Genomic DNA, 23,110 nt, shown 5'->3' with positions numbered 1-23,110 from the left:
TGAGGAGAATTCCAACTGCGTAACTCAGTGTAACCTTTCAGATTGGCTGGTACAGCTGTGGTGGAGGGGAGGGACTGTTTAGGAGCTGTAACACGTAGGAATCCTGAGAGCCTGCTGAAGAAAACTAAAATCATTCTGACATGGCATAAATAGGACCAGGACTGGGCACCCCTGAAATAAACTAATGCTCATTCCCATAGTCAGATTCTGAGTCTCATAAAGACAATGCATTACTTAGTCTTGGTTAGGCAAACATCAGCAGAGAGCAAAGTAGAAGTCTTGACAGTCCTGAGGGCAACAGCTTCCATGAAGACTTAGAGCCAACAGAACACACCAGCCAATCAAAAGCTATTGAAAGCTATCAAATGTTGAAAACAAGCACCACACTGTTATATTATTTGTACATTATTTGTTAATGAAGATATGTATCCAGGGGCGTCGCCTGGGGTGGGCTTCCGGGGCTTCAGCCCCGAATGATTATCCAGTAGCCCCGAACCTTTTCGCTCAGCTGTACTATTAATGATGAGGCCAATGCTGCTGTGAGAATAGGAAATCTCTTAACGCCAATCATAGTGCCGCTTCAAGGATAAAGTTCCGCCTTTCAGGAGAAACAGCCAATCAGCTTGCTGGTTTTGCGGGCGCGGAGGAGAGCCCACCCCCACCCCCGTGGGGGAGCGCACATGTGCTCTAGCCATTTTTGGCAGCAGGTTGCAGGAAGCTGACGGTGAAAGAAAATGGATATACGGCGTTTTTTCAAGGAGAAAGGTAACGGTAGTTAACTATGTAAACTGTGATGACATTGTTTGTGGAGCTCTGATAGCTGGTTAAAAACACACGTCTCCGAATCAAAACACACAGATCAAACCCACTGTGTGCTTAATAAAATGCAGCTTGTCACTAGTCAGCTTCGGAATTAGTTAGCTAACAGACAACAGGAGAGGAGAGCAGAGCAGAGGACAGGAGAACAGAGACCTGGAGAGGAGAGGAGAGAACAGGAGAGGAGATGAGAACAGACAACAGGAAAGGAGAGCAGAGAACAGGAGAGGAAAGAGGAGAGAACAGGAGAGGAGAACAGAGTAGAACTGGAGAGGAGAGGAGAGGAGATGGGAGAAGACAATACAAGCGGTATGGAAAACAATGCCTAATAAACACATTATTAATAAAATACACGTTTTTAGTACGAAGACTAGCAAAATAATGCCAGATGTAGTTTGTTTTAGCACAGTCTTGTATTTAAAATATTGTTTCCAGCTTTATTTTGAGCATGCTTTCCTGAATTACTATTTAACAGGGTAGAAGAGAGGGTGGAGAGGGAGGAAATGTGGAGAGACTTGAAATGAACTGAACTGATCAGGACTGGACTGATCTAAAGAAAGAACAGGTTAGGAGAAGAAAGACTGTGCAAAAACATACAGGATAGATAATAAGTAATTCTTAAAGAGTGTTAATTGTGTAGACCCCTTAGCACTAATAATTATTAATATTTCTTTCAATAATTTGTTTCAATGTGTCATAAGGTAAAAGAACAATTTAGAAACAAGTGAATTGTTTACATTATTACACAGTTGCATGAAATCCATTGTTTACATACTGTTTTGCATACTTTATTGAGGAATGGATTTACTGATGGAATATACCTGGTCCATGTCCTTTAGTAAAAGCTCACTATCTTTAGGTCACCAACAGTCATTCTGCAGAATTTGTGCACCCTTTGTTAAATTTTAAATCTGTTGAATAAAAAAATATAACTCCATATTATAGTGTTAAACATTATATATCAGGGTACGTATTGTAAAAAAAAAAAAAAAAAAAAAAAAAAAAATATATATATATATATATATATATATATATAATTAATAGGGCAGAGCCCCGGATCTTTATATACCCAGGCAACGCCCCTGTATGTATCTATCTTAGGTAGCTAATCAATGAAATGTGTTTGCTATTGTGAGTTTAGCTTGGATAGTTTAGGTCTTTTTAAGTGGTCCTTCATTATTGTGATGTAAGTTATCCTGAGTCTGTCATTTTCAAGTGTTATCTTGCACCCATCATCATTATCATCATATGTTGTATTGAGTCAATCATCTACATCATGTGTGCTTTCCTGAGATCTTCCCCTCTTTTTCGAACTGTGGGCATCATCCTTGACTAGACTCTTTCGTTTAATGCCCATCTGATATAGATCTGTTGTTTAAACCTCTTTTTTCCACCTGAGCAATATCACCAAAATCAGACCATAGCTTTCTTAATCTGCTACTGAAACTCTTATTAATGTTCACTATCACTTCACTTGAAGGGTGTCTACATAAAACATTTATAACATCTTACATAAACACATTTTATTAACTGTTTAAATCAACATTCATAAAGCATACATGTTTTACACGATATTAACATGTCCTACTATGTCATTTTACTGAGAGACATTTTTCAAAATAAAAGTCCTCATTTTTTATTTTGAAAATCTATATTATTTTCAGTAAAATGACTCATTTCTGGATGATCAACATAAAAATGACCTCACATTCTTTGGTCATTAAGTGCTTTGACACATTCAAGATTCATTTGAAAGACTTTTCCTAAACTTAATTGACTAGTAAAGTGATATGCAAAGCAACAAATGCTTAAGAAAAAAAGGTGAAAATGTTCAGGGTGTCAAAGCACTTAATGACTAAACAAGCAAAGAGAGGTAATTTTTATATTGGCTTTCCAGAAATGAGGTATATTACTGAGAAAGCATAATACTTCAAAATAAAAATTGAGGAGTTTTATTTTGAAACCTGTATCTCAGTAAAAAGACAAAGTAGCCCATATTAATATCATGTAAAATGCATCTCTTTTTATAAATGTTGATTTACACATTCATTAAAAGATGTACTGTAAACATCCTTAGGTTCTGGAAAAAAGCTTTATGAGTATCGTATTATTATAACTAATATTATTATCATGCGTTTTGTCCTCAGTCCATCATTATAGATCATGTGATTTCCTTAGTCTATCATCATCATCGTGTGTTTTGTCCTTTTTTTACGTTTATTTTTTAACAGTTTATTTGTATTAAGCCTCAAATTATCTGCTGTTCTTTCTATCTGCCTCATGAATAATGGAACTTTAATAACACGTTCATGTGACCTTTAATACTTACAATATGCAGTATGCTATTTTAGTTCTACTACAACTGCTACTACCACTAGTTTGTTCCAAATGTTTCTACCACAGTATTGCCATAAATCGACCATGAAATATTCACTGTAATGTGTTTTGAAATTTGCAAACAAATAGAATACAGACATCAAAGTGCTGGCTATCAAGAATCTTGCATGAGAAAACTGATAACACTGACAAAAAAGGACATAATGCAGTTGTTCTCATTCTTCATGTATTTGCATTTGTATGCATTTATGCAGTGTTATGTTTTTGTTAAACATTTTTTTTTTAATCTGTTGATGTTTGTAAGTGTATAACAAAACAATACCTCAATAAATATCAAAATTTGGTCATTGTGCTAACCACTGTCACTGGACTCTCAAGACTTGATGGACTTAATTTCCCAGAATCCACAGGAAGATCACATGACAGGGCAACTTCCTTCTGACTCAGAAACCTTGATGGACTCCATTACCCACAATACTACGGGGGGATCACATGACTTCTGACGGTCTCTTGCGCTCCCGTGTCTGTTGTCATATGATGAAGATAGAATAATTTATAAGCCCGGGCTTTAGTTAGGTTCAGTGCGAGGTATTGCTTCTTTCTGAACTTGCTGAGCATTATTCTGATTGAATCTGCCTTTTTGCACAGCCTTTTTGTACTTTTGCCATTCATGTTTTGATCTGTGTTTAGAACCATTCTGCCTGTTTTTTGGACTTCATCTTTTGCCTTGTCCCTTGGTATTTATTTGCCCGGTGTTATGATCACTGCTGTGGTATATCTCTGTTTTTTGGATTGGACCCACGCCTGTTTTTTGACCATGCTTTAGCCTAGCACTAATAAAAGCCCTTTTGCCTTTTTGGCCCCTATGTTCTATATGTTCACAATGTAAAACCCCACAGACATTGCCAGCTGGGAAACTTATGCCATTACCTGTGCCTTAACAGACCATGGTCACACTTAGCTGTAAACTTTGTAACAGACCTCCTAAACTCTCAAGGCTTTACCACCATACTTACCATTATAGACAGATTTTCCCAACGCGTATGCTTTATTCCTTTTTTCTCATTACCTACAGCTTTTCAAACAGCAGAGACCTTGGTTAACCAAGTTTGCCACTACTCTGGCATTCCTGAGGACATTATTTCTGATTGAGGCCCTCAATTCACATCACAGGTTTGGTCAGCTTTCTTTGAACATTTAGGCATATCAGTTAGTTTAACTTCAGGATATCACCCAGAGTCCAATAGACAACGTGAACGGGTGATCAAGAATTGGAAAAATTTCTGAGACTTTACTGTCACAATAATCTTAATGACTGGGCTAGATATCTAATATGAGCTGAAATGACACAGAACTCTTTAATCAGCTCTGCTTACAGGCCTGACACCCTATCAGTATGTTTTTAACTATCAACCTCTTGCAGTCCTCCTGGACAGGTGTCTTCTCAAATGTTCCAGCTGTGGACGAATGGATGCAGTACAGAAAATGAGTCTGGGTGGAGACTCATCAACACATTGAAACTGCTCTCCAGAGAAACAAGGATCAGGCAGATTGATGCCGGGTTGAGACCCACTGTTACCAACCTGGGGACTGGGTATGGCTGTCAACCAGAGAATTCAGGTTTGGAGAGGGGTGCAGGAAACTGAACCACAAGTTGGTCCATTTAAAATTCTCAAGAGAGTGAATGATGTTACTCACAAGTTAGATTTTCCATCTTGTTATTGTATGTCTCGTTCTGTTCATTTCTCTCTTCTCAAACCTTGTAACCGGGAGGGAGGAAGTAGATGCATATGTAGAAATAGGCAACATTTATTATGGGCAAATCCAGGGTCATTGCGCCAGCATGGATTGATCAGGGGACGGACATGACAAACCAGAATCAAGCAAGCAGAACAGTACAAACAACAGTACAAGGACCAATACATCAAACTAAGACCAGCAAACACAAGGGGCAAACACAGGGCTTAAATACACAGGGTAAATGAGGGAGGTGGGAAACAGGTGGAGACAATCAGGGGTGGAGTCATGAAATGAGAGGGCTGGACCAAAACAAACGCACATGGGCTAAACCAAAACATGAAAACATGGACAGGACTGGGAGGGGCCAATCACGACAGAAACGAAAGGAGACACAGGAACGGGAACCACAACAGGAACAGGAATGGGCACAGACAAAACAGATGGGAACAAGACAAAACCAGGAACAGAGCAGGGCAAAAACGAAAGAACAGAAACAGGAGACACAGAAGTAAAATGAGGCCAACGGGGAACAGCAGACATGGGAGAAACAGGAGGCCCACGGGGAATAGCAGACACAGAAACGGGAGGCCCACGGGAAACAGACACAGGTGAGGGCGGGATGGGTGGGAATAAAGGGGCTGCAATGTCCACGGGGGCAGACGAGCCTGCGGGGACGTCCACGGGGGCAGGTGAGCCTGTGGGGACGTCCACAGGGGCAGGCAGCGGGTCCGGAGGTGTGGCGACTGGCGGCGGGTCAAGAGGCGCTGCGACTGGCGGCGGGTCCGGAGGCTTGGGAGTGTGGCCATGGGATCAGGAATGCCTCAGGGTGCAGCCACGGGATCAGGAACTCGGGCTGGGGACAGCTGCTCCAACCTGGAGGAACAAACAGAAACAGGACACACTCGGCCGTTCCCAAGGCTCACTCGAGCGTTGCGTTGCAACTGGCGGCGGGTCCGGAGGCGCGGGAGTGCTGCAAGGTGCGGCCACGGGTTCAGGAATGCCTCATGGTGCAGCCACGGGATCAGCAATGCCACAGGATCAGCAATGCCACGGGGTGCAGCCATGGGATCAGGAACTCGGGCTGGGGACAGCTGCTCCAACCTGGAGGAATAAACAGAAACAGGACACACTCGGCCGTTCCCAAGGCTCACTCGAGCGATAGGCAGCTCACAGTGGCGCTTGCGAACGAGCCGAGTACCACAGAACGGGTTCCATCCTGAATGTTCCATCCATCTAGCCTTGTCTTGCGATGCAGGTCGCTCCTCCCTGCAATGTTGCTCAAGACAGGCAGACCCAAGGCGCTTACCTAAGCGTTCATTGTCCGGACACAAGGAGGGAAGGTTCTTCGCCTTCTTGCGGGACCAACGAGATGCTGCGTCCTTTGGTGGCTGGTCTTTCAGTAATGGGGAGCGAGGAGGCAGATGCATATGCGGAGATAAGCGGCGTTTATTATGGGCAAATCCAGGGAGGGGTATGGTCCAGAAGAACTGTGTTGGGTGTCGGCGCATGATGTTCCTGGTTGTGTAATTGGTCAACTCTTTTGGGAGGACTATCGTTCTGGATTTTTTGAAAAATTGATGAATTATTATAAGTTAACCATGACCTGTTATGGGTTAAAAATATATTTAACTACTTTCAGATGGTTAAACATGCATCGGCTCAATTTTACCTGCAAATATTATTGCTGTTCCTTACATTTGAACTGAACAGGGTGGTTAAGTGCATACAGTATAAAGACAAGATATTTAATCTTTTACCTTTCAAACATCTAAAATATACTCATTCTGCAACTGAGGCCTGCAACACATTCCAAAAAAGTTGCGACATGGGCAATTTACTGAACATTGCTAAAAGGAAAGGTGATGTAATACAGTGCCCCATTCAAACTTTTGAAATATGCAAGTAAGTTTAGAATGAAACATTTTAGATTTTGTTTTTGTACTGTTTTTAATTGAATATAGGTCTAAAAGGATTTGCAGATCACTGGAGTATATTTCTGGAATTGGGTTTTATTTACATGTCTTAGTCAATTTATTTGGTAGCTTCCCATCACAATAAAGAGTGAAGTTTAAGTATTCCATACTTACAATGTCCCTTGGAGTGGTTAATCTATTAATGAAACAATGAGGTGACAGGTTTGTATCTGTATGCTCCATCATCACAAACAAAGGCATGACAGTTATAACTCCCTTTATAGTCTCTAGTATATAATAGATATGTTTAAAATATATGAAATTAGTTTTACAGCCTTTTCTCTTTATGTAGGATCTATGATAACAATAAGCACACTTTTGAGATATTATTTTAGCTGTTATGTGTCACAAAACTCATGTATACAGTCAGTCCCATCATTATTGCCACCCTTACTATAGATCAGTAAATAATGTAGTGAAAAAATGGTTAATTGGCACAATTTTCAATATATGAAAAATCTAAGCTCAGTTTAGTCTAAGAAAACAAAAACACTTATCAAGAAATACATTTTAACTAAACTAATTGTTCACACCCCTGATGAATAAAATGCAACCAAATTTATATTTCCAATTTATATTTCACATTTTTTAAATCAACCAGAGTGTTTGTGAACTCTTAAGTGCTCATGCATAATGTCATGTTTCACAGTGGAATAAATTTGAGGTGGCACAAATGCCAAATTACCTTAACCATTTATCAACATGGGTAATATTGAAAAATAAAAAGATTAAATGAGGCAATGTATGTTAATCTTTATAAATCAGGCAATGTCTATTAAAACAGCCACACACTTGAAAATGCCAATTTCCACTGTTAGGGCAATAATTAAGAAGAACAACTGAAACTGTAGTGAAACTGCTGGGGAAGAGGACGCAAGTGTATTTTTCCCCCAAGTACAGTGGTTGAGGATGGTTAGAGACGCAAAAATGTCTCCAAGGGTCACACTTAGAGGTTTTTAGGTTGCCAGTTCTCAGTTTTTATTCAACTTGTAACTAAGTTACGAAGTAATCTTAAACTGAAACTTTTCTTGTGTGTAAAAAGTGATTTCAGAGCCACTCGGTTCTCCCTGATGGAAACTGTTTACCTTCAGTGTTTTCTGCTTATTTAAATAGACATCAGCATCACTAATTAATGACATTCTATTAAAAGACTGGTTTAGCAAGAGAAACACTGTAGGATTTTCACCTAAAATGAGTTTAGGAAGCGAGTCTTGTTATAAAAATGATAACAGGACATCAGAGCCATTATTAATCTTTTAGTACTTTTACTTTCGATACTTAAGTACATTTGAAGGCAAATACTTTTGTACTTTTACTCAAGTTGAGGTCTAGAGTAAAGACTTCTACTTTTACTGGAGTAGTATTTTACCTTGGGTATCTCTAGTTTAACTTAAGTACACTGCTCAAAAAAATAAAGGGAACACTTAAACAACACAATATAACTCCAAGTAAATCAAACTTCTGTAAAATCAAACTGTCCACTTAGGAAGCAACACTGATTGACCATCAATTTCACAGCTGTTGTGCAGATGGAATAGACAACAGGTGGAAATTATTGGCAATTTGCAAGACACACTCAATAAAGGAGTGGTTCTGCAGGTGGGGACCACAGACCACTTCTCAGTACCTTTCTGCTTTCTGGCTGATGTTTTGGTCACTTTTGAATGTTGGTGGTGCTTTCACACTCGTGGTAGCATGAGATGGACTCTACAACCCACACAAGTGGCTCAGGTAGTGCAGCTCATGCAGGATGGCACATCAATGCAAGCTGTGGCAAGAAGGTTTGCTGTGTCTGTCAGCGTAGTGTCCAGGCGCCTTAGGCACTACCAGGAGACAGGCCAGTACACCAGGAGACGTCGAGGAGGCCGTAGGAGGGCAACAACCCAGCAGCAGGACAGCAATCTCCTCCTTTGTGCAAGGACGAACAGGAGGAGCACTGCCAGAGCCCTGCAAAATGACCTCCAGCAGGCCACAAATGTGCATGTGTCTGCACAAACGGTTAGAAACCGACTCCATGATGGTATGAGGGCCCGACGTCTACAGATGGGGGTTGTGCTCACAGCCCAACACCGTGCAGGACGGTTGGCATTTGCCAGAGAACACCAGGATTGGCAAATTCGCCACTGGCGCCCTGTGATCTTCGCAGATGAAAGCAGGTTCACACTGAGCACATGTGACAGACGTGACAGAGTCTGGAGACGCCGTGGAGAGTAATCTGCTGCCTGCAACATCCTTCAGTATGACCGGTATATGGCAGTGGTTCAGTAATGGTGTGGGGTGGCATTTCTTTGGAGGGCCGCACAGCCCTCCATGTGCTTGCCAGAGGTAGCCTGACTGCCATGAGATCCTCCAAGATGAGATCCTCAGACCCCTTGTGAGACCATATGTTGGTGCAGTTGGCCCTGGGTTCCTCCTAATGCAGGACAATGCTAGACCTCATGTGGCTGGAGTGTGTCAGCAGTTCCTGCAAGATGTAGGCACTGAAGCTATGGACTGGCCCACCCGTTCCCCAGACCTGAATCCGATTGAGCACATCTGGGACATCATGTCTCGCTCCATCCACCAACGCCACGTTGCACCACAGACTGTCCAGGAGTTGGCGGATGCTTTAGTCCAGGTCTGGGAGGAGATCCCTCAGGAGACCATCCACCACCTCATCAGGAGCATGCCCAGGCGTTGTAGGGAGGTCATACAGGAACGTGGAGGCCACACACAATACTGAGCCTCATTTTGACTTGTTTTAAGGATATTACATCAAAGTTGGATCAGCCTGTAGTGTGTTTTTCCACTTTAATTTTGTGTGTGACTCCAAATCCAGGCCTCCATTGGTTAATAAATTTGATTTCCATTGATGATTTTTGTGTGATTTTGTTGTCAGCACATTCAACTTTGTACAGAACAAAGTATTCAATGAGAATATTTCATTCATTCAGATCTGGGATGTGTTATTTGAGTGTTCCCTTTATTTTTTTGAGAAGTGTACATGATTTGTGTACTTTGTCCACCTCTGGGTTTTGGCATGAACGGAGGGATGGTTGTACAGAAATGAATCACACCTGCACTGTTAAACATGATAGAAGATTTTTGATTTTTTTCCCCAGTGGACATGGGAATATTGTTGGGATACATAACATCAAGGACTCCATGAAGTAGCAGGACATATTCAATGAAAATATGGTTGCCTCTACCAAAAAGCTTAAACTGGATCATGGTTGGATCTTCCAGCAGAACAATTCCAGTCCCCTGACATAAAACCCTGTGAGAACATGTGTGGTAAGCTGAAATAATTATTATAATTACTATAATTTTTTTTCTTCTCCTTGTTTTGGGTGGGTTACAAAAACATATTTGTTTAGTTCAGCTTTTGATAATTACCCTTCCCCTTTAGATAAAAGCAGGAGATCCAGGGGTAAATGGGCATAGAGGCTTATGGTAAACTGAGATGTTGGTGCTGTTGACTTCATGCGATCACACAGGTTTGTTGACGGTGGAGTGGGGGGATCTCAAGGTACTCTCATATCTATGTTACCTTCTGGTTCTCTCCTTTTAGCTTATGCTGTTATAGTTAGATCTGCCAGAATCACCAGCCACACTGGGGGAAATCATATTTATTACAATCACACTCCTGAGCAGAACTAATTTTGTCTCTTTACTCTTCCTGAGATAAAGACTGCCCTCCCATCCTGCTGAAGACTGACCATGAGGGCCTCCTCCTCACCATCACCAACCTGCTCTCCTGTTCATTTGTGCCAACTGCAATACCCTCAATTACATCACTGTGCTATGCTATTCAAATGTACCAGCATTGAGATAGGATGGGACTGTTTCAGCTCACTCCCACTTTTCATAAAGAAGTCAGAAACTGCCTCTACCAGTGCCTTTACCATCCAGTGTTCAAACAGAGATCCTCTTAGCTTTTATTTGGTATTTACCTTATTAAATTGTAAATACTGTTTCACCAGAGGAGGATGGGTCTCCCCTTGTGAGTCTTGGTTCCTCCCAAGGTTACTTCCTCCAGACTGAGGGAGTTTTTCCTTGCCACTGTCACCTCTGGCTTGGTCACTGGGGGATATGTTATAACTGTATGTTTTCAAACTTCTGTAAAGCTGCTTTGTGAAAACATGTTGTAAAAAGCACAATACAAATAAACTTGAATTGAAATTGAATAAAACTAGAGCGTTCTGGCAGCAAACAGTTATCATATTTCTGATTTGAAAAGATCAGATTTCCGTGTCCACACAGCGCTGAAATCATCAGATCTCAACGTCAGGTCAGATTTGTGCCACTTCAACCTGGTCATTTGAACATAGTGTAACGAGGAGCGATGAGACGGATGCGTACGCTGAGATAAGCGACTTTTATTCTGGGCAAATCCAGGGTCATAGTTGAGACAGTCCAGGCTCATATAGCCAACACGTAGAGATTGGGGGACAGACATGACAAAAGGAACAGAGCCTCAAACAAGAGTCAAACACTTCAAACAACACAGAAATTCAAACAAAGACCAGCAAACACAAGGGGCAAACACAGGGCTTAAGTACACAGGGAAAACAAGAGACAGGTGCAAACAATCAGGGGCAGAGTTACAAAATAAGGGGCAGGACTACAGATACCAAAACAAATGCACATGGACTAAACCAAAACACGAACACATGGTCAGGACTGGGAGGGGCCAATCGTGACACATAGCCTAAAAGTGAATTTGCCACATAAAAAAAGAATTGTTGTATGTTATACAGAAAAGAACCTCATTCTCACTGTTAATTACGGTGAAGACTCTAAGATCTATGATATATGTTTTTGGGCTCCACATGAACTACAAGGAGATTTTATATTTTAAATTTGGCTGCCTTTGCCACAAAGCTAAAACTGGGTCATGATTGAACCTTCCAGCAGAACCAGACTTCCAAACATCCATCTATCCATCCATTTTCTAAGCCACTTCTCCCTCAGGGTCGGGGGGGGTGCTGGAGCCTATCCCAGCAGTCATCGGGCGGAAGGACTCCCAAACATGACACAACCAAATCCACAAAAATGTTTAAATGACCACAGAATCAAGGTTTTGACATGGCAAGTCAACTGACCCAAACCCCAGTAAAAACCTGCATGGTATTTTCATCAAGCATTACAGGAAAAGACTCATTGTTGTTACTTTGGTAAAGAGAAATTTCACAAAGTAATAATGCAAGTTTAATTATGGGCTGTTTGTACATACTTCGCACCTGGTTAAGTATATTAGCTGATATACTGATCTGTATTTTAAAAAGCAGCTTTCACAGAATGTTCTTCTGTGTTTTGTGTCCAGTTCAAAATCCATAGGCTGAAGAAAGATGGACCAGGATCTTACTATCCATTTGTCTTCTCTGACATTATGGGTCTTGAATCAGGCAGTTTAGTAGGGGTCCATGCAGATGACATAATCAGTATATTAGAGGGCCTTGTGAGAAATGGTAACATACGCTTAGAAAATGGAGAAATGGTTACATAGTAAGTAGATAAACTCATTATTATCATTATATATGAAATTAGCATTCTAAGGCATGTCTTCATACAAATAATAAAACACATCTGAACCATAAAGTAGTAATGAAATGCTTACATTTTATAGCAAGCTTATACACTTACCACCCATTTTATTAGAAACATATTGCAGTTCAGCTTGGTGGTCATTTTATGAGGTCCACTTATTGGTTATTGGTAAATGTACACCTACAAAGCTAACAAAGCATTCCATCTGTTGTCTGAATGTCTCTTCTTCATTAGCCCCACTAGATATTGTAGGTGTAGTTACAGACTGTAGCCCATCTGATGTCGTAAACAATTTGTAAAAAACGTAAAAAAAACTCCCTCCACCCCATTCATCATTGGTCAGTTTCTGAAGAGAAATGTGACTAAATGTTATTTGGGTAGTGGACCATTCTCAGTACTGCAGTGACATGGTAGTGCCACAGTATAAGTGTACTAGCCAAAGTGGTGTTGCTGGGGATTTACCATGTCTGCATCAATGCTGGAGTTAAGAGCCGCTAGATAAAAATTAGATAACATATATTTGTCAGAAAATTACACAGAAGTCTCAACAACCAAATTTAATTCTTCTCTTTAAGTTTTTTAAAGAATATGCAGGGAAATTTCTGTACGCTACAAGTCCCAAAGTTGCCAACAGATCTTTTGTTTAATAAGTACATCTTGATCTTCTCAGTAGTTTGCTTGTTGTTATCTTCGTGTAGAATTAATTCAAATGATTAACTAAAATGTTTTCCAGAGGGTATTGCATAATATATTAAACTTTGTGGACAGGAGATGGTTTAGGACATCTCATCTGATCTAGTGGACCCGTTGATTTTGAACTTTGCCAAACAAACAAAATGCCAGTGCACAAGATGCATTGTTTAATGTGAACCAGTTTACTATCAATCAAGCAATTTTTAATGCATATAGAAAGAAAGAAAAAAGCATAAGAAATGTGGGTTTTTTATGTTTTGATAAAGTAAATAGAATCAAAATGTTTAAATATAGTCTTTAGTTATTTAGATATTTTTTAGTTTAGTTATTTAGTTTAGATATTACATTTAGGATAGTATATTTTGCCTCATCACTACATATCACGTTTTTTGTTCTTCCAGTTCAATCCTGTTTGTCCACTTGCAAAAGACAACCCAAACTACAACAGCAGCCCCAGCCTGTTCACTGTCTGGTAAGCATTGTACCAGCAGACAAAATCTCCCTCACCTCTGATGAAGTGATCTAGAAGATGAAAACTATTCGGAAAAAAGCTCGTAACCTGGGTGAGTCCTCACTTTTCCATCTGGTGAACAGTAAAAATGAGAAATTATAGAAACTTAGAGAAGTTTATAGAACTTATAGAAACTATAGAGAAACTATATTTAAGTGTTTCACAAACAGTTCTGTCATGATTGGCCCCTCCCAGTCTTGTCCATGTGCATTTTTGTTTTGGTTTTTCTAGTCCGGCCCCCTCGTTTTGTGTCTCCACCCATGATTGTCTCCACCTGTTTTCGACCTGTCTCTCGTTTACCCTTTGTTATTTAAGCCCTGTGTTTGCCCCTAGTGTTTGCTGGTCTGTGTTGGATGTTTACTTTGTTCTTGTTGGTTTGATTCTGGTATCTGTCATGTCTGTCCACCCTCGACTTGGTGTAGATTATTGGATTATATAGATTATAGTCTTGACTATGACTCTGGATTTGCCCTCAATAAAAGTCGCTTACCTCCACACATGCGTCCGCTACCTCGCTCCTCGTTGTGGCTGCACCCCGCGGCATTCCTGATCCCGTGGGCACACCCCACGGCATTCCTGCACCTCCGGACCCACTGCCAGTCTCTATGGACATCGTAGCAGGCCCGCCTGCCCCCATGGACGTTACAGCCCATTGTTCCCGCCCATCCTGCCCTCATCTGTGTCCTCCGTTCCTCCTGTCTCTGTTCCCTGTGGGTCTTCTGTGCCTCCCATGTCTGCTGTTTCTGTTCCTTTGTTTTTGCCTTCCGCTGTCCCTGATGTTGTCCTGTTCCCTACTGTTGTGTCTGTGTCCGTTCCCATTCCTGTTGTTGTTCCCGTTCCTGCTTCTCCTTTTGTTTCTGTTCCTGTTTCTGCCTCTGTTCCTGTTCTGCGTTCTCCTGCTCTGGCTTCTGTGCCCGTCCTTGTCTAGTTTGGTTCTGTCCTTGTTTTTGGATTTTCCCATCTCGTCTGTTTGTTCTGTTTGACCTGAAAACGACCTATACCAGCAAGATCAAAGAGAAGGTGAGTGATTATCACTGCTTCTTTATGAGATACAACTAAAACCAAATCAGTATTATGCACTGAGGTGTAATCTAAACACCCCCTGCAATCAAAAGTTTTTCAAATGGTTACCTCCTCATGAAACAAGCACACTGAACAAAAAACTGTTGTGTTTGTCATACAGATGCAGGAGTGCAGTGACAAACTGGGGGTCCCAATGAACTGCATTTTCCCTGTGAAGAACTACCATGAGGAGGTTACCAATGACTTACAATTGGATGTCTTGATTCTGATGGCTATTTCAAATATCATTGTTTGCGAATGACTATGCAGAGGAGCAGATTTGCGTAGATTTTGAATAAAGCATACACATTTGCACACAATAAGGTGAAAGAATATCCTATGCAATGACACTAGTTTTATCAATGAACATAGTGTCATTTCATTTTCATTTATTTTTGTTTATTCTCTCACTAAACCATGTTCATAGTCTTTTCAGAGTATGAGGCCTTTTCAGAGATTGGATCTTTATGATATACAAGAAGAGAAAAAAGTACTGAACAAAATTTTGATCCAAAAAAACTAAAAGGAAGAGAAAACACTCTGCAATGACGCTAATCTCAGCATCCGTAAAAAGGCTGTTTCTTTAGGTGTCCTAAGTGGCATTCTACTCTGAGGCGCTGGCTCCCAGTTTTGTATGCAAGTATGTGTTGTTTATTCTCAGTTGTGTAGGTGGAGAGACGAAAGCTCTGTAGACACTATCTGGATTTAAACATGAACAACTTTATTTCACATTAATAAGATAGTGTTAAAACCCTGTGAGAATACCGAAGGCCGAATGTGGGATCCCTAACTTTTTCAAACTGCCTCTGGTCTTATATGCTGAATGGACGCACATGCATAACATGGTTAGAGACACACACACATCCATACATTCCCATATCTGGAAAAGTTTACATACTGCTCTCATACCATTGGAATGCTATTCTATACATTAGCTCCCTCTCTTGAAGGAGGGGGCGAGAGAGGCCCTCAACAGAACACACATATATTAACAGAAAGCCTAACAGCAGATATTAAAAAAAAACATTAATATAACAATATAACAAATACATGATGAGTGTAAATACACCTCACATGAAAAAGAATATACTTCATTATTTATGATCAGGTAAAAAGTTTATTAAACAATTTACTAGGGGAGTAACAATGCATAATGATGTGGTGATACCACAAAAAATTTGTGACGGTGCATTGTGGAGAATAGGCATTCTACTTATTGTGCCTTCCAATGCAATTGCAAGTTTGCAAGTTCTAGCTTTAGAGATGTCATTCCAACCACTCCCTGGGAGGTTTAACATCACAGATGATAAGCATCTTAGGTAATGAATTAAGGAATTAATTATTTAGTGATCGAAAACACATTAAGTGACCCTTATTAGTCCCACAACAGGGAAACGTCACCACCGCATGTAACTCATCTGTGAAGTGAAATATCATGTACACACTAGTGAGCACACACAGAAGGGTGCAGTGAGCACACTTGCCCAGAGCGGTGGGCACCCCCATCCGCAGTCCCCAGGGAGCAGTTGAGGGTGAGGTGCCTTGCTCAAGGACACCTCAGTCATATGCTGTCGGCTCTGGGGACCAAACCGGCAACCTTCTGGTCACAAGGCTGGATTCCTATACTCCAGCCCATGACTGCCCAGTCATAATATTATTACTTACAACATTTTGAAATTTAAATTAATTTGTTCCTTTTCAATTATGCCTTTATTACTTTATTACTTCTACCATTTTTTTTCTCTATCCACTCCATACTCATCTTACTCATCTGCTCTGTCATTCGCAGTTGTTCTTAACCTCTTAAAAACCAAGTCTTCATGTTTACTAAGGCTTCTTATGCATTTTTAGGTTTAAAAGCATGGTGTAAAGCTTTGGACCTGTCTGTGGGTCCTGGCTATTTAAGGGGTTATACTGTATATGAAGGTGTAACTTCAATGGTGCAAAAATAAAGTAAACTTAGCCCACCAGTTTACACTGTCTATACTGTCTGTACATTCCACTGAATGAATGCTTGTGTGCACATGATGTTTATATGTGTATGTTTATTTGAAGAGAATTCTTACTGTCTGTCTTTGTGTGAGCTGCCAGGTTGGCTGATATTGCTGTGATGGGAAGACAGGAATGTGTAGAAGCTATCTCACCTAGGAATGCCATGAGGCTACTTAGGAATGCTAAACCATATTCATCTCTTTAAAGGCAGGAAGATTTTGTCATGCTTATATTTGTATTGGCATTATACGTAGGCCTGTCAGTCATGAAATTTCAACGTCTTATCATCTATTTTTCTCCTGCCATCATGCTTTATAGTCACTGATAATAATAAATATAATATTATTTAATATGTGAGAATAGTTTAGGAAATAGCTGAACACATCAAAGCATGTTATTTGTATTTATGAATTAGTGGCAATGACAGTAACACATTTCCTTTAGCCTACAGTATACTGTATTAGGTTCAGACTGACATTTTTATACACAAGCCTATATTTATATATAAAGTTCTTTAGTTATAGAGTACAAAATTGTTTGGCACTGCAATATATAAAGCTGTTTTTACTGTAAAATATATAAGTAGGTAGGTACTTATGCATGTCATTGTTAAACAGGTCACAGCTGTGAATGCAGGGCCAAAGTTTGGAGCTCCTCACACCCTTAATTACTGTAAAAAATGTAAATACATTAGAAAACACATACACATTATAATGTAATGCTGTACACACACATTTCTGTACATTATGGACATGTCTTGAAGAAAGAAAAGAATATACACTATACTGCCAAAAGTATTTGCTCATCTGTCTTCACATGCATATGATCTTGAGTGACATCCCATTCTTAAACCATATGATGTCAGCCCACCCTTTGCAGCTATAACAGCTTCAACTCTTCTGGAAAGGCTTTCCACAAGGGTTATGGGGATTTTTGACTGTTCTTCCAGAAGCACATTTGTGAGGTCAGACACTGATGTTGGATGAGAAGGCCTGGCTCACAGTCTCCGCTCTAATTCATCCCAAAGGTCTTCTATCTGGTTGAGGCCAGGAGGCCAGTCAAGTTCTTCCACACCAAACTCACTCATCCATGTCTTTATGGACCTTGCTTTGTGCACACCGGCGCAGTCATGTTGGAACAGGAAGGGACCGTCCCCAAACTGTTCCCACAAAGTTGGGAGCATGAAATTGCTCCTGCTGAAGCATTGAGTTACTTTCACTAGACCTAAGGGCCCGAGCCCAATTCCTGAAAAACAACCCCACACCATAATCCCCCCTCCTTCAAACTTCACACTTGGCACAATGCAGTCAGACAAGCATTGTTCTCCTGGCAACTGCCAAGTCACTCCAGAGAACACATCTCCACTGTTCTAGGGTCCAGTGGCGGTGCTTTACACCACTGCATTTGACGCTCTGCAATGTGTTTAGGTTGGTTTCAGGGGGGATTATGGTGTGGGGTTGTTTTTCAGGAATTGGGCTCAGGCCCTTAGGTCTAGTGAAAGTAACTCTTAATGCTTCAGCAGGAGCAATTTCATGCTCCCAACTTTGTGGGAACAGTTTGGGGACGGTCCCTTCCTGTTCCAACATGTAAGGCTTGGATGCAGCTGCTTGGCCTTGGAAACTTATTCCATGAAGCTCTCTACGCTGTTCTTGGGATAATCTGAAGGCCACATGAAGTTTGGAGGTCTGTAGCTACTGCAGAAAGTTAGTGACCTCTGCGCACTTTGTCACTTTATGTGGCCTACCACTTTGTGGGCTTCGTGGCTGAGTTGCTGTCGTTCCCAATTGCTTCCACTTTGTTATAATACCATTTACAGTTGACTGTGGAATATTTAGTAGTGAAGAAATTTCATGACTACACTTGTTGCACAAGTGGCGTTCTATCACGGTACCCCACTGGAATTCACTGAGCTCCTGAGAGCAACCCATTCTTTCACAAATGTTTGTAGAAGCAGTCTGCAGGCCTAGGTGCTTGGCTTTATACACCTGTGGCCATGGAAGTGATTGGAACACCTGAATTCAGTGATTTGGATATTGAGTGTGTGAATACTTTTGGAAATATAGTGTAGTTCAATGGGGATTTGACACCTGCACAACAAACAAGAGATACCTGAAAACACAGAGTATAATCTGTGGTTACAAATTGAACACCAACACTAAGGAGGCAAGACAGAGAAGATACCGAAACCAAAACTATAATGAAAGTACATAGCTGGAGTTAGAGTGATAAAGACAAGACTGGGGCAGAAACCAAAAAGGAAAGAGACAGACTGGAGAGACCCGTATACGTCATAATAATGACGCAGATAATGTGCAGTCTGTACTGAGCAGGGTGCATGCACGCAAAGCTGCTGGTCCAGATGGCGTTCCTGGACGTGTCCTCAGAGCGTGCGCTGGACAGTTAGCCAAGGTCTTCACCGATATCTTCAACCTATCACTGGCCCAGGCTGCTGTTCCTGCATGCTGGAAGACATCCACCATCATACCGGTGCCAAAGTGCTCATCTGCTGCATCTCCTAATGACTTCCGCCCAGTCACACTCACCCCCATTGTGATGAAGTGCTTTGAGAAACTAGTCCTCAGCCACCTAAAGACAGTGCTTCCACCATCTCTGGACTCCCACCAGTTTGCATACCGTGCAAACAGGTCGACTGAGGATGCAATTTCCACTGCTCTTCACTCTGCCCTCACCCATCTGGATGAAAGGAACACCTACATCCGCATGCTGTTCATCGACCTCAGCTCTGCTTTTAACACTGTCATCCCGACTCGGCTGGTCACCAAGCTCAGCGACCTGGGAATCAGCACCCCCATGTGTAACTGGGTTTTGGAATTCCTGACAGACCGACCCCAGTCCGTGAGATTGGGCAGTCATATGTCTACCACCATCACTCTGAACGCTGTGTGCTGAGCCCTCTGCTCTTCTCCCTGTTCACCCATGATTGTGTTCCTCTGCACACATCTAACATCTTCATCAAGTTTGCAGACAACACCACTGTGGTTGGCCACATCAGGAACAACGATGAATCGGCCTACAGGGAGGAGATCCAGCACCTGACCTCCTGGTGCACCACCAACAACCTCATCCTGAACACAGACAAAACCAAAGAACTCATCGTGGACTATCGGAAAACCAAGGGCTGCACACATTCTCCTGTCTACATCAGTGAAGCAGAGGTAGAACGTGTCTCCAGCTTTATAGGTTCCTGGGAATCCACATCTCTGAAGACATTTCATGGTCCTTCAACACCTCCCATCTCATCAAGAAGGCACAGCAGCGTCTTTACTTCCTGAGGAGACTAAAACAAGACCGTCTGTCTCCTCAGATCCTCACAAATTTTTACCGATGCACCATCGAGAGCATACTGACCAACTGTGTGACCTTGTGGTACAGTAGCTCCACTGTGGCGGAGAGGAAATCCCTGCAGAGGCTAGTAAAGACCGCTCAGTGCATCACAGGCATGCAGCTCCCTGCCATCAAAGACATTCACCAGCAGCGCTGTGTGCGCAGAGCACACAGCATCATTAAGGACCCCTCCCACCCCAACCACAAACTGTTCAACCTACTTCCATCCGGGAGGAGATACAAGAGTATCCGGGCCAGAACCAGTCAGCTCAGGTCCAGCTTCTTTCCTTCCACAATCACTCTGCTGAACTCCACACCTCACTGATAACACTACCACTCATACTGCACACAGCGGACTATGAACACTGCCTTTCATACTACACTCACCAATCAGAGCTGTTGTTTTATTCATTATTATTACCATTGCACAAATTTAACATTCTACTGCCATGTAAATAACACATGGCAACAGATATTCAATACAGTGTACATCTCCAACTTGCTCATGTATATATCTACACACTTATAATCTATTTTTGCATATCTATAATAGTAATTTATTCTATATACTGTAATTTGTTGTCTATTTGATGTCTATTTATTGCACACTTGCACAGTCTCTTTTTGCACTATTGCTACTATTTGCACTTCTGGTAGATGCTAACTGCATTTCGTTGCCATGTACTTGTACTGAGTAATGACAAAGTTGAATCTGTCTATCTGTCTATCTGTCTATCTGTCTATCTGTCTATCTGTCTATCTGTCTATCTGTCTATCTGTCTATCTATCTATCTATCTATCTAACATTCTTTAACCATCAGTTTCATATAAGCATGAGTCAATGCTTTAAAAACATTCAACAGGTTAAAACTGCAAACTATTTTTGGGCAGTAGAATGCAGGAAATCCACAGAACCAAAATAAGAAAATAGAAAAAATAAAAACAACAGCTGAATGAACAGGAAAATACAGCTGGAACTGGGACAGCTTTCCAGGTCCTCCAGGGCAGGTGGGCCTTCAGACTGGGCATAGGTCATAAGAAACTGCATTAGGGGACGAACTGGAGCTGAGTTGGATGCCCAAGATGCTCTCCTTACCACTGGGCAGCATGGAACCCAACACTGGCTTGCAGCTGCACTCTGGAACACTGGCCATTGGTGTGGGACATAGCACTGGACAAAAACCTAACAAAACAAAAGACAAGTAAACAGGAAACTACAGCTAGTAATCAGAAAAAAAAAAAAAAAAAAAAAAAAATATATATATATATATATATATATATATATATATATATATATATATATATATATATATATATATATATATATATTTACAGGACAAACACAAGGAGTTTAAGTACTGGTAGAAAGAAAAGGCAAGGAACTCCTGGGAAAAATTACAGGGTAGGAGCAGGAAAACCTGAAGTCAGTGACATGAGGGAGGGCAAAAAAGAGAAGACAGACAAAGACAAGAGGAAGGATGTTACAGAAAAATACAAGAAAAATGCAAGATGATAATTTGTTAAGATAGTAGGTTAATTTAACCTTTAACTGTCCAGGATCCCCTGTATTTCATACCCTGATAATATCACATTTTGCTCATAGCAGATGAATAGCAACATATTGGAAATGTCTCAATTTGGAAAGGAAGCTGAGCTTATGTTTCTGTAAACAATTCACAAAATAAAGCAAATTCATAGAAATTACTCATATCACACCATTTGAAAATAGTGTTTCTGCAATTATAACATTAAGTTTAACCTCTTTCTTAATCTGATAAATGATTCTATCTAATATGCTTTGTGTCCATCAACCACATTTGTAAAATACATGTATTGTTGCTCTTTCTGCTGTGTCTGCATATCCTTAACCTATAAACCAACGCTATCAAAAACAGGCACAGTTATGAATACTTTCATTTATTTTTATACAGAAAATGAGATATCATGGAGGCCAGTGAATTGGAGGTATGACTACAAACAAACAAACTTTTTACATTTACATTTCAATTTTGACTACCAAACTGACATATTATTAGTAACTCAGCTAATTTCCAGATTAGAGTACCAGAGGTTGATCAGCTGGAGCACACAAGCCCAGTTCCAGTTGCTAAGCCACTATTGGTCAACCGGTGTTTAGGTGGAGTTTTAGTGAAGGCTGGGAGGCAGGGTAAGAGTCAATCTGAGCAAAGACTGACAGGTTCTTTAGCCCCTTAGGTTGGTTAGTGTAGTGGTTAACACCTCTGCCTTCTACACTGTAGACTGGGGTTCAATCCCCACCTGGGCAAGCACCCTACACTATACCAATAAGAGTCCTTGGGCAAGACTCCTAACACCACCTTGGCCTCCCTGTGTAAAATGATCAAATTGTAAGTCGCTCTGGATAAGAGCGTCAGCCAAATGCCATAAATGTAAAGGTTTTTGATATTAACCTGTTTTACTGATTTACATTTGAAGGTGGTTTAAGGGTTTAAGGTTCACAGTATGCTAGTTCCATGTACCAAACTCTCCTTATTCAATTATGACAGTGTAAATGCCGTTTTCCATTATATGGCACTTTAATCTTGTGTATGATTATATACAGTAATGTTACATTTTACCGTTGTTTGTTGACCTAGATCTGATCTATAACAGTACGTATGGTTATGAACACTGTGTATAGTTATGCTCTGCATACTACAAATTCTGAACAGAATTATGTTGTGTTTGTCCTACAGATGCAAGAGTGCAGTGAAAGATTAGGCCTTCCAATACACTACAAAGAACTACAGTGAGGAGATCGACACTGTCTTGGATCTGGATGTTTTAATTGTGAAGGACAAATATCGTTACAAAGGCTGACGACTATATGTAGCTGATCAGGCTTACACCAGATAGAATCCTATTTAATGTTAGTACATTCAGCAGCACATATGCAGGGGCATGTGAAAAAGGATCAAGTCTCATTTTTACAGATAAGATTGCAAGGTTTTGCTTTCAGTTATTGTTCATTTTTTCAGCATATGTTGTTCATAGTCTTTATGAAGTCTTATATATAGGACTGTGCAGAAACCAGAGAGCACCTTTGACTGACTTAATTTCCAGTAAAACTGGCCAAGTTATTCATTTTATGAAA

General features: G+C 40.9%; 1 long non-coding RNA gene across 1 annotated transcript; it reads left to right on the top strand.

Moving 5' to 3' along the window:
• The first annotated feature begins 535 nt into the window (after window positions 1-535).
• LOC119264806 lies at window positions 536-10,308 on the top strand. Its single transcript, XR_005131228.1, has 3 exons — window positions 536-765; window positions 9,968-10,139; window positions 10,255-10,308. It is a non-coding gene; the product is annotated as an uncharacterized LOC119264806 (long non-coding RNA).
• Window positions 10,309-23,110: the final 12,802 nt, after the last annotated feature.

The sequence above is a fragment of the Pygocentrus nattereri genome, chromosome 12 (genome assembly GCF_015220715.1).
Source record: "Pygocentrus nattereri isolate fPygNat1 chromosome 12, fPygNat1.pri, whole genome shotgun sequence".
In the NCBI taxonomy this organism is placed as follows: Eukaryota; Metazoa; Chordata; class Actinopteri; order Characiformes; family Serrasalmidae; genus Pygocentrus; species Pygocentrus nattereri.
Note: the sequence above shows the minus strand (reverse complement) of the source record. Positions and strands in the feature narration are given on the sequence as shown.